Source organism: Eucalyptus grandis, chromosome 3 (genome assembly GCF_016545825.1).
Source record: "Eucalyptus grandis isolate ANBG69807.140 chromosome 3, ASM1654582v1, whole genome shotgun sequence".
In the NCBI taxonomy this organism is placed as follows: domain Eukaryota; kingdom Viridiplantae; phylum Streptophyta; class Magnoliopsida; order Myrtales; family Myrtaceae; genus Eucalyptus; species Eucalyptus grandis.
In genome coordinates, this window is record NC_052614.1 from 19,626,924 (window position 1) to 19,635,500 (window position 8,577).

The following is an 8,577-nucleotide window of genomic DNA, read 5'->3' on the forward strand; positions in this document are numbered from 1 at the left end:
CTAAGAAGAATGGGCATTGCAGGTTTTGTAGAGGGTTTGTCGAACATTTCTCAATTGTAGCACCTTCAAGATTACAACAACTTTTAGGAAATTGCTTCAGCCAATTTTGAGGTCTTGGACCTGCTGTGGATACTTGATTTTTAATCAACAATTTAAGGAAATTGGCAATCTAGGCGGTTAAGATATGAATAAATAAAACCAAAATGAAGAATACAAAAAATAATAACTGAAGGGACTTCAATTCATCAACTAATTGGAAAGGATATCCATTCAATGCGATGGGCTCGATCCAATTCGTCTAAGCCAAGCCCATGGGCCATGGCCCATCACCTCTATTATGCCCAACTTGTATTAGTCGGACGCATAAATGCCAAAAAGCCAGACCATTTCTAGCCCCCCGTAGTTTGTTCATTAGCCCTTAGTTCTCAACCAAGAACTCCTGATTTCATTCCCCTCTTTCCTGCCCTGTTTTGGAAAGATGCATGACTGGACCACGTTCAGGTTACTCATGTGAAAATCACCGATGATCTAGGCTATAATTTGATGATTTGTAATGGCTTTGTGGTTCTGGCATTGATTTAAGACGAAAACAAAACTTCAATTTATGACCAGATTCAATCCCTTTGGTGCACATAGACTGTTTGATGAAATGTCTCTAAGATACGTTAGTGAAATAATTCCTGATCTAAGTCAATTTGAAGAAATTTTAGCATACATTACTTGCTACAACTCAGTCCATTAACATTCAGATTCAATTCTTAATTAAAATTCGTTGTTATAACAAATAACATTTTTTTCTTGTATTTTTGTTATATAATTTCACATACTGTTCTGTGACGTCTTTATGGTCTTCATTGGTGAGGAAATGGCTGGTTAGATTCTCGATTTGCTTTGAACAGGACGAAGGGCTGAAAGAAGGAAGAAGAAAATAATAATAAAAAAAATGACGAAAAGATGTAAGAAAAGAGGAAAGTTGATTTAAAAATAATAATAAGATGGGGTTAGAGTGGGCTTTAATCTATCTATAATAGAAATCGGGCTTAAAGATGCACTTGCTGAATTGGAAGAGAAGATGGGCTGGAGCAGTTATCATGGCAATGGGTTGGGCTCAGTAGAATTAGAATTGGAGGGGCCGAATATCATCCCAGACCCAGGCTCTCATAGAGTCCCTATTTTCAGAAAATGATAAGAATTAAGTTTTATTAAAAATCGAAAAAATGAAAAATTGGAAAATGGTTAGAAACAGAGACCTTGATTAGGTCGTTAAGTTTTAATGCTAGATTTAGCTTAGTTTCTTTTAGTTAGTATACATATAGGTTGAAGGGGATTTTAATAAGTGACTTTAATTTATTTTAGGTTTAGGTAGAGCACTCTTTTGATGAATTGGACTCAATTTGAATTTCACAGGTTGTTGCCCAATGGCTTAATAACAAATCCATGTGATTCTTCGCTTGACACTCTTTGGATCTACTTTCTTATACTTTACTTCTATCTATTGATTGTGATTGTTTACTTTTCATTGATTGTGTACTCATGCATGGACATTATTTAATGGCACAAGTTAATTAAATAGTCAAAAACTATGTGGGTTTGATGTAGGAATGATGGGATAGAAGATAGGTACAGCGTGCTGATCTAGCTTGTCGATCAAAAGGCTGCCGATGGTTTCTATTGCACCTTCAATGGCAAGAATTTTTCGCCTGCTGAGGTATCTGCAATTTTTGCACCTGTTGTTTGCTGAGAGATTTCATATAGTTGATTTTCTATTCCTCTTTTCGTACTCTTCGTCTGGACATTCAGGCTGAGGTATGCCATATTCTATTTCTGCACGAAGTGGACTATACGGAATCAGCTGATGTAGCTAGCACGCACCCTTCGGGCTTTACGGAGCTACCCTCTTGTCCAGTTTGTCTTGGTAAGCCATGCTAGTGCCCCCTTGCTAATTATATTTCCCTTGCAGTGAAACGAGTTTATGGAAATTTGTTTACAGTTACAACTTTTTTCATTTAATGTCAGAGAGAGTGGACCCAGATACCAGTGGAATTTTGAGTATGCAGTGTGACCATTCCTTTCATTGCTCGTGTGGTACAAAATGGACTTACTTGTCTTGTCAGGTTAGGCATTCTTCTGCTGATACAGATTAGATGAATTTAGACTGTAATTTCTGAGCTACTGCCACTATCATTCTGTTAATCTGCTGACTGTGGATTAGTTGTTGGTTTTAAATAATTATATTGGCTATGGCAATTGCGGCAGTGTTGTTGTTTTTTTTTTTTTTTTTTTTTTTTTTTTTTTTGTAAAAGGTAAGTATTATAGATAGACTAGAGAACCAGGAGGCCATACAAAGAACAGCAGGGAAGAGCCGGCACCAAAAAAAACTTGCACTCAGAATGTCAGAGTGCGGCAGTATTGTTTTTATCCTGAACTTTCATGTTTTTTTTTTTAATCAAGTCCCTTGTACTTTTAATTTGCTAAATAAAGTCCTCCTACATTTACAAATTCTCTAATCAAATGTCTCTTACGCCAAATCAGGCCAAATTCAGCTGGTGTGACCATCAGATGTCTTTATTGTGTGATGTGGATAAAATTTTTCTAATGTAGACGTCCATTATTTTTTTCATGTCACACTTCGAGGTCGTCTACATTGGCTAAATTTTTCCAAACATGTCCACATGGGCATCCGCATATTTTATCGGCATCATACATCGTCATCGTTGAACAGCCACTTCAGTTGAATTTGATCGTATTTAGTGGCGGAAAGACTTGATTGGAAAGTTTGTTAAAGTAGAAGGACTTGATTAGGCAAATTAAAAGTATAGAGACATCATTAGAAATAGCATGAAAAGTATATGAATGAACAGTTCAATTTTCCTTTACTCTATTGTGCTTCCTAAGTTCAGGATTTCTTTTAAATTATCATGAGATTATTTGGAGATTTGGAATAGGTGAATGCTGTGGCTCCTTGGAGTTATTTTTTGTTGATTATCATATTTTGACACAAGAATCTTTGCAATGTCTCATCATGTGTATTTGACAGAAGTAATAGCAGTGGCCAAGCATGCACAATAAGTTATGCTTGTGCTCACAAGTACAGGGTGATCATATTGATGTCAAAATTCTGATCTTTGACCTCAAACATATCCTGTCTTGAAACTAAGACGTCAGATGGTCATATTTTACATTTCAAGTGATGTTTTAATATGCTCTGTCCATGTGAATTTGTAGCAAAAATAGTACCTTTAAACTCATGTAATATCAAAAGGTGAAAAAGTGCCCGGTAGGAGATACATCGACGGACATGTTGATACTGACTTTTGCTTGATTCGTCAATCTTTATGGTTAAAATAGGTCAACATGATGTTCTCCCATGCTGGTGATGTCCAAAGAGTCTGACTTTGATTTTATTGCAAGGTCCAATTACATTGCTAAAGATGTCAATTACGGCACATAACTTGATTTGATCGCAAGAAATTACCTTTATCAGAAATGTACTTTCATTTTGCAACATCATCAGGGATGCCCGTCGGTTAACTGATTGTGAATAAGATTCTGTTTCTGTCCTTTATTAGGTTTGCCGACTATGCCAACAGCAAGATGAGGTGCCATCCTGATTTATTTGTGGAACAATGGAAAATCTTTGGGTTTTGTCTGATATGTGGTTTTGTTGGATGTGGAAGGTGATAGATCCAGTCATGACGTATTGGAATTTTCGCTCACTCTATATTTTTAGTGATTAGATAGGCTGTCTTTATTATAGCTTTTCTTTTCTGGCTTTGTAGATACAAAGATAAGCACGCAATCAGCCATTGGAAAAATACGCAACATTGCTATTCTCTAGATTTAAGAACACAGCAAATTGGGGATTATATTGGGGACACTTACGTTCACCAGCTTAATCAAACAAAAGCTGACGGCAAGCTTTTGGAGATGAATTCATACTGTGAATCACTTGAAGGAGATTGTGGTAGCTGTGGCTGTAGCGAGGATTCTGAAATTAGTGGGGCGCTCTTCAGCAGCAAAATTGAAGCAGTAGGTTCATGTGTCCTCTTATTTGTGTGCTGTGAATATCTTTGTTTTCTGGTTCTCCTTTCCCAGCAAAGATTTGGAGTTTGGACTCAGTTAAGTGAGATGGAAGTTTTGAAGTGCATGATGCTTTTACTGTTTTAGGTGCTGACAGATGATAATGAAAGGTTTTGTTTCTGGTTTGTGCTTCACATATTCATTTTGTTGGCCAAATGTCACATGTTCATTATTGGGCCTGCAAAATGTGTATTACCTCCATTGTAATTATCAGACTTATCTTCGTTTACTCTGACACTGTAGCTTTACTTTTTTTGTAGATTCATGCTAACTATATTCATCTAGCCTCAACTCAGTTGGAAGCGCAAAGAAAAGTAAGCATGCATATACCGAGACCATTTCACTTCTCCCTGTTTAACAGTCTTTTACATTTTATTTTTTTGACTGATCAGCCATGGTTATAAGCATCACTTGTGAAAGCTTCCCTCAACTATGTTTTTGCTTTAGGTAATGGTTTTTAAGTACACATATTTTAGGAGAAAACCATAATAGAACACTAGGTTAGTTATTTCAGGTTAAAAAATTTGTCCATTTTGTTTTCTTTCTTCTTTTTTCTTTTTTTAAGTGAACTCATTTTACTCTTGGAACTCTATGGGATTGTTAGAATTGTTGTGAAGAGAAGGAAAGTAATTACACCGGTGTTTTATAATCTTAGCTTCGTTTGCTTTTATATAGTATACAACATTTTATATCTGTCAATTTGCATACTGTACGTGTCTAATGAGCTTATATAGGAAGTATAAAAGAATTAGTGGGCTTGCACCAGCTTCAGAGAATGGCAAAACTTCTGCTATTCTTCTTTTCTTTTCTTTTTTCTCACAAATGTCTCTGGTAGAAAATGAATTTGAGTTTCCCTCAAGTGCCAGGACTCTTTTATTATCGTTAAAAAAATTTTGGATGTGCGCGTGCGGAAGTATGGTTTTGGTATTAGTTATAGTTTTTGGTTAGTGGCGTGTGCAAGTGTATGATATAATTTATAGTGGAAGGACAAGGGATAAACTAGGATAATTGAAGGATATAGGACATGGGGAAAATAGTTGAAGGAAGTGTTGGTGGAGGAGCTTTATGATATGGAGTATTATCTCATGCTCCTCTCACTCTTTTACATTTGTTGTTCTACTATGCTCTCCCTTCTTTCCTATTTATAGGGTGCTCTACCAACATTCTAGATTTGTGTAGAATGTTGTCCACTTAGGCTTAATCTAGAGAGTTCTAGATTGTAGTTTATCCTCTTTTCTTCTAGAGAGATCTACACATGTGCTTCTACATTTTCCTCTTTCTTCTAAGAACTTCATCTAGGGAATTCTAGAAGTTTAGCAACTCTAGGAAATTCTAGAAAATGGATCACCATTTCCAACAATTATTGACTTGTGACGGATAGCCTTAGAAAGAACGGTGTATCTGAATTGAAAACTTGTTAGTGTATCGGAATTAGGATTACAAAAGCGATTAGATTTTATATCAGCTGCCCATGCTACTGTTGGTGATAGCGTTTTGTTTCTAACCCATGTTTGTCGTTTTTGCTACATGGACTGCCATCATCCTTAGACTGACTGTAAACGATACATTTTAAGTAATTGGACGTATCATCCCCTATTAATTCTTTTGTTTTTCTCTGTTAGCATTATGAGTCTCTCATTTAGAAGCCAAAAGTAGAAAGGAAAATTCAAAACTAGAAGCAATCGAGAAAGTTGTGACTTCAAAGATCGAAGACATCCATAGTAGGTTGGGGAAACTTGGTGACGAAAAGAAGAACGTGGCACAGGTAATGGTTTAGTCTTCTCTGTTTTACCTTTTGCGAATTTGGATGTTTAAAGTTTGAGAGGAGGGCTGCCTGAAGCCATGGCTGATTGTTGTTTTGCTTGCTTTTCACATGCCTCATTTTTAACATTACAATCAGATGCAATAGTGTTCACTAGGACATAACAGTATTAGATGTCGCTCCTTGTGGTTGCACCTTAATCAAACTCTTACCAAGAACCAAGATATGATGCGGAGAAAAGTTAAGGAGATTGAAGATAGGTATGTTTCCTTGCTGATTTCTCTGGACATATCTAAATAACTATATCTGTCAACTCTGAAACACCGAATATCTTGTGTCAAAACAAACCCCCTAAAAAGAGGTTTCCGTCCACACATGCACACAAAATCCATGGCTGATATATTTGACCATATCTTGTAATCAGCACAAATATTAGAGTTAGTTTCTCAGATTCATTCTTGGGCATTCTGCTTAACTATGTGTAGAAAACAGTTAAAAAATAAAGAAGCCCATAGCATCCGTAGTCTCATACAACCTAATCAATAAAATGAAGCAGCATTGGGCTTTTAGGTGTGAGGTAAAAGAAGATGGAAGAAGAAAGAGGAAATACAGCTTATAATTCAAAAATGTGAATAGCGACTATAAGTGACTTGTAACACATAATAAATGGCAAAGGACGAAAGTCATTTTATGATGAGTAAGAATATGTAAATTAGTTATTCCTTTCACCAAACTTGGGAAGGATAATTAAGTTCATGTGGCAAGAAGATGAAGTAGCTTCTGGTATTTTTTATTGAAGTTCTTCTAACAAAGTGGCAAGACGGGACAAACTACAATAATTCCAATTGAAGTTCTTCATGGTCGTGGTTTCAAAGTACTTTTTTACACACTAGTGAAATCTGAACATTATTCTGTGATGGTTCGGGACTCAAATTTTAATTGATACAGTTCAATTGGTTGTTCAAACTGCATTGTGTTGACATTTAAACTTCTACAAAATTGAAAATAAAAGGATTAGAAGATGCACTCGGTAGGCTTAATGCTCATTTAGCTTCACATGCCAAGCAATGCAGGTGTAGTATGCCCTTTAAGTACCTTTATATGCATAAGACATTTTTCTTTATAGAGAATATTCATACAGCCTTTTAATATACTCTTCTTGTCCATCTTCATTCAAGTTATGTAGGCTAATCTTCCTGGATAAGCATTATTATCAGTTGTACCGACACATCTACAGTAGATGAGTCCAGTCAATTTTAAAGCTGTCAATGGAACTTAGTCTCCCCTTTTGATTTGACATGACAACTCTGTCAGTGAAGTCCAAGGATGAAATACCTAAATTGAAAGAACAGGTATATTTTGAATCGTAAAACTGTAATAATTTGTAGGGTTTTGATATAATATTGCGAAAACTCTGCGCGTGCGCGGGCAGAGTGTGTTAATAGTAGTATATCTTTTGTCATCCTTCACAGATCAGAGATCCGAAGGTATACATTGGAGCCCAGAAAACACTCGATAAAATGAATGATGAAGTTGGCATCAAAGGAGGAACCCTGTTACCAGTACCTTAGGAGCAGTCAACCCCAGCCAGAAAGAGCAAGAAGCCCTGTCAAAGACGGAAATAAGCAGGTGTCACCTTGTGTGCATATGCTTGGTAAGTAAATTGAGAGTGACACATGAATGTAGTTAATTTTTTTCAATTATATTGATATTCGTTGTAAATAAGAAGGAAAACTACTGTTAGCGGCATTTGAAGATGCAGGGGGAGGCTGAGGGTGGTATTTCACTGCCCCCAGCATTCTGTAGAACCTCTCTACTGGGGGTTGTGAATTGCGCAATTCCCACTTGCCCCAGGACTTCTCTTCAATTGAGTCTCAGTATCAGGCGCTTATTAACATTGTAAATATATACTCGACCAGACGCTGAAAATTAAAGAAAGACCATCACCAGTTTAGTTGTTACTGTTCCACCGATCAAACCAAAGCATTCTTGAAAGTAATACTTTAAAAACTTATTGTAGAAACTACTTTTGCTCCTCAAAATTAAAAAAGGTCTAGTTCTCAGCTTCAGTTCTTCTATATATTGTTCTATTATGGTAATATATTTATAATTTTTTGTCTTTGGAACAAAATAACGAGTTTGTATACCAACCGTAGTTTTAAATAAAATGTCGATTATACCAACTGTCCTCAGTGTGATGGTGGTATTACTACTTCTTTATTCGTGATTAAACACTTTGATCCATATTTTGTTAAGTTTTCACTTGTTATACCTCACAAAAATACTTGCTTTGCCAAGTTGCCTCCCAATGGCATTGGCAATCTCCTTTTCTTGTTCTTTTCTTGAAGGATTTGAATTAACAATTTGACTTTCGTTGAAATTGCTATATAACTGATTTATTCTATGACTGTCCAAAAATATATGAATTATTTCGTGAAAGGTCAAAATAATTAATGTTAGGCGTACCGAGAGCACTTTTTTGAGAGGTCCTTTGATACCATCTCCCAAAATACAACAGCTTTTAAGTGGCTCTTATTCCCCACTGAACTCACAGGTCAAGAACATCTTCTCATAAGAGGGAAAACCAAGTATCGTTCCCATTCGTAAGTGGAACAAATTCCGAATTTTGTGAAAATGTCCGGAGAAAACGTGTCCGCTAGTTTAACTTTGTTATTGATTCTGCGAATTCAGTCGTTTAGCAGAATGTGCCTTTAAAGGTGCAACATCCAAAATTG

General features: G+C 36.1%; 1 pseudogene; it reads left to right on the forward strand.

Moving 5' to 3' along the window:
- The first annotated feature begins 1,594 nt into the window (after positions 1–1,594).
- On the forward strand, positions 1,595–7,467 carry LOC104439219 (annotated as a pseudogene).
- The last annotated feature ends 1,110 nt before the right edge of the window (positions 7,468–8,577 follow it).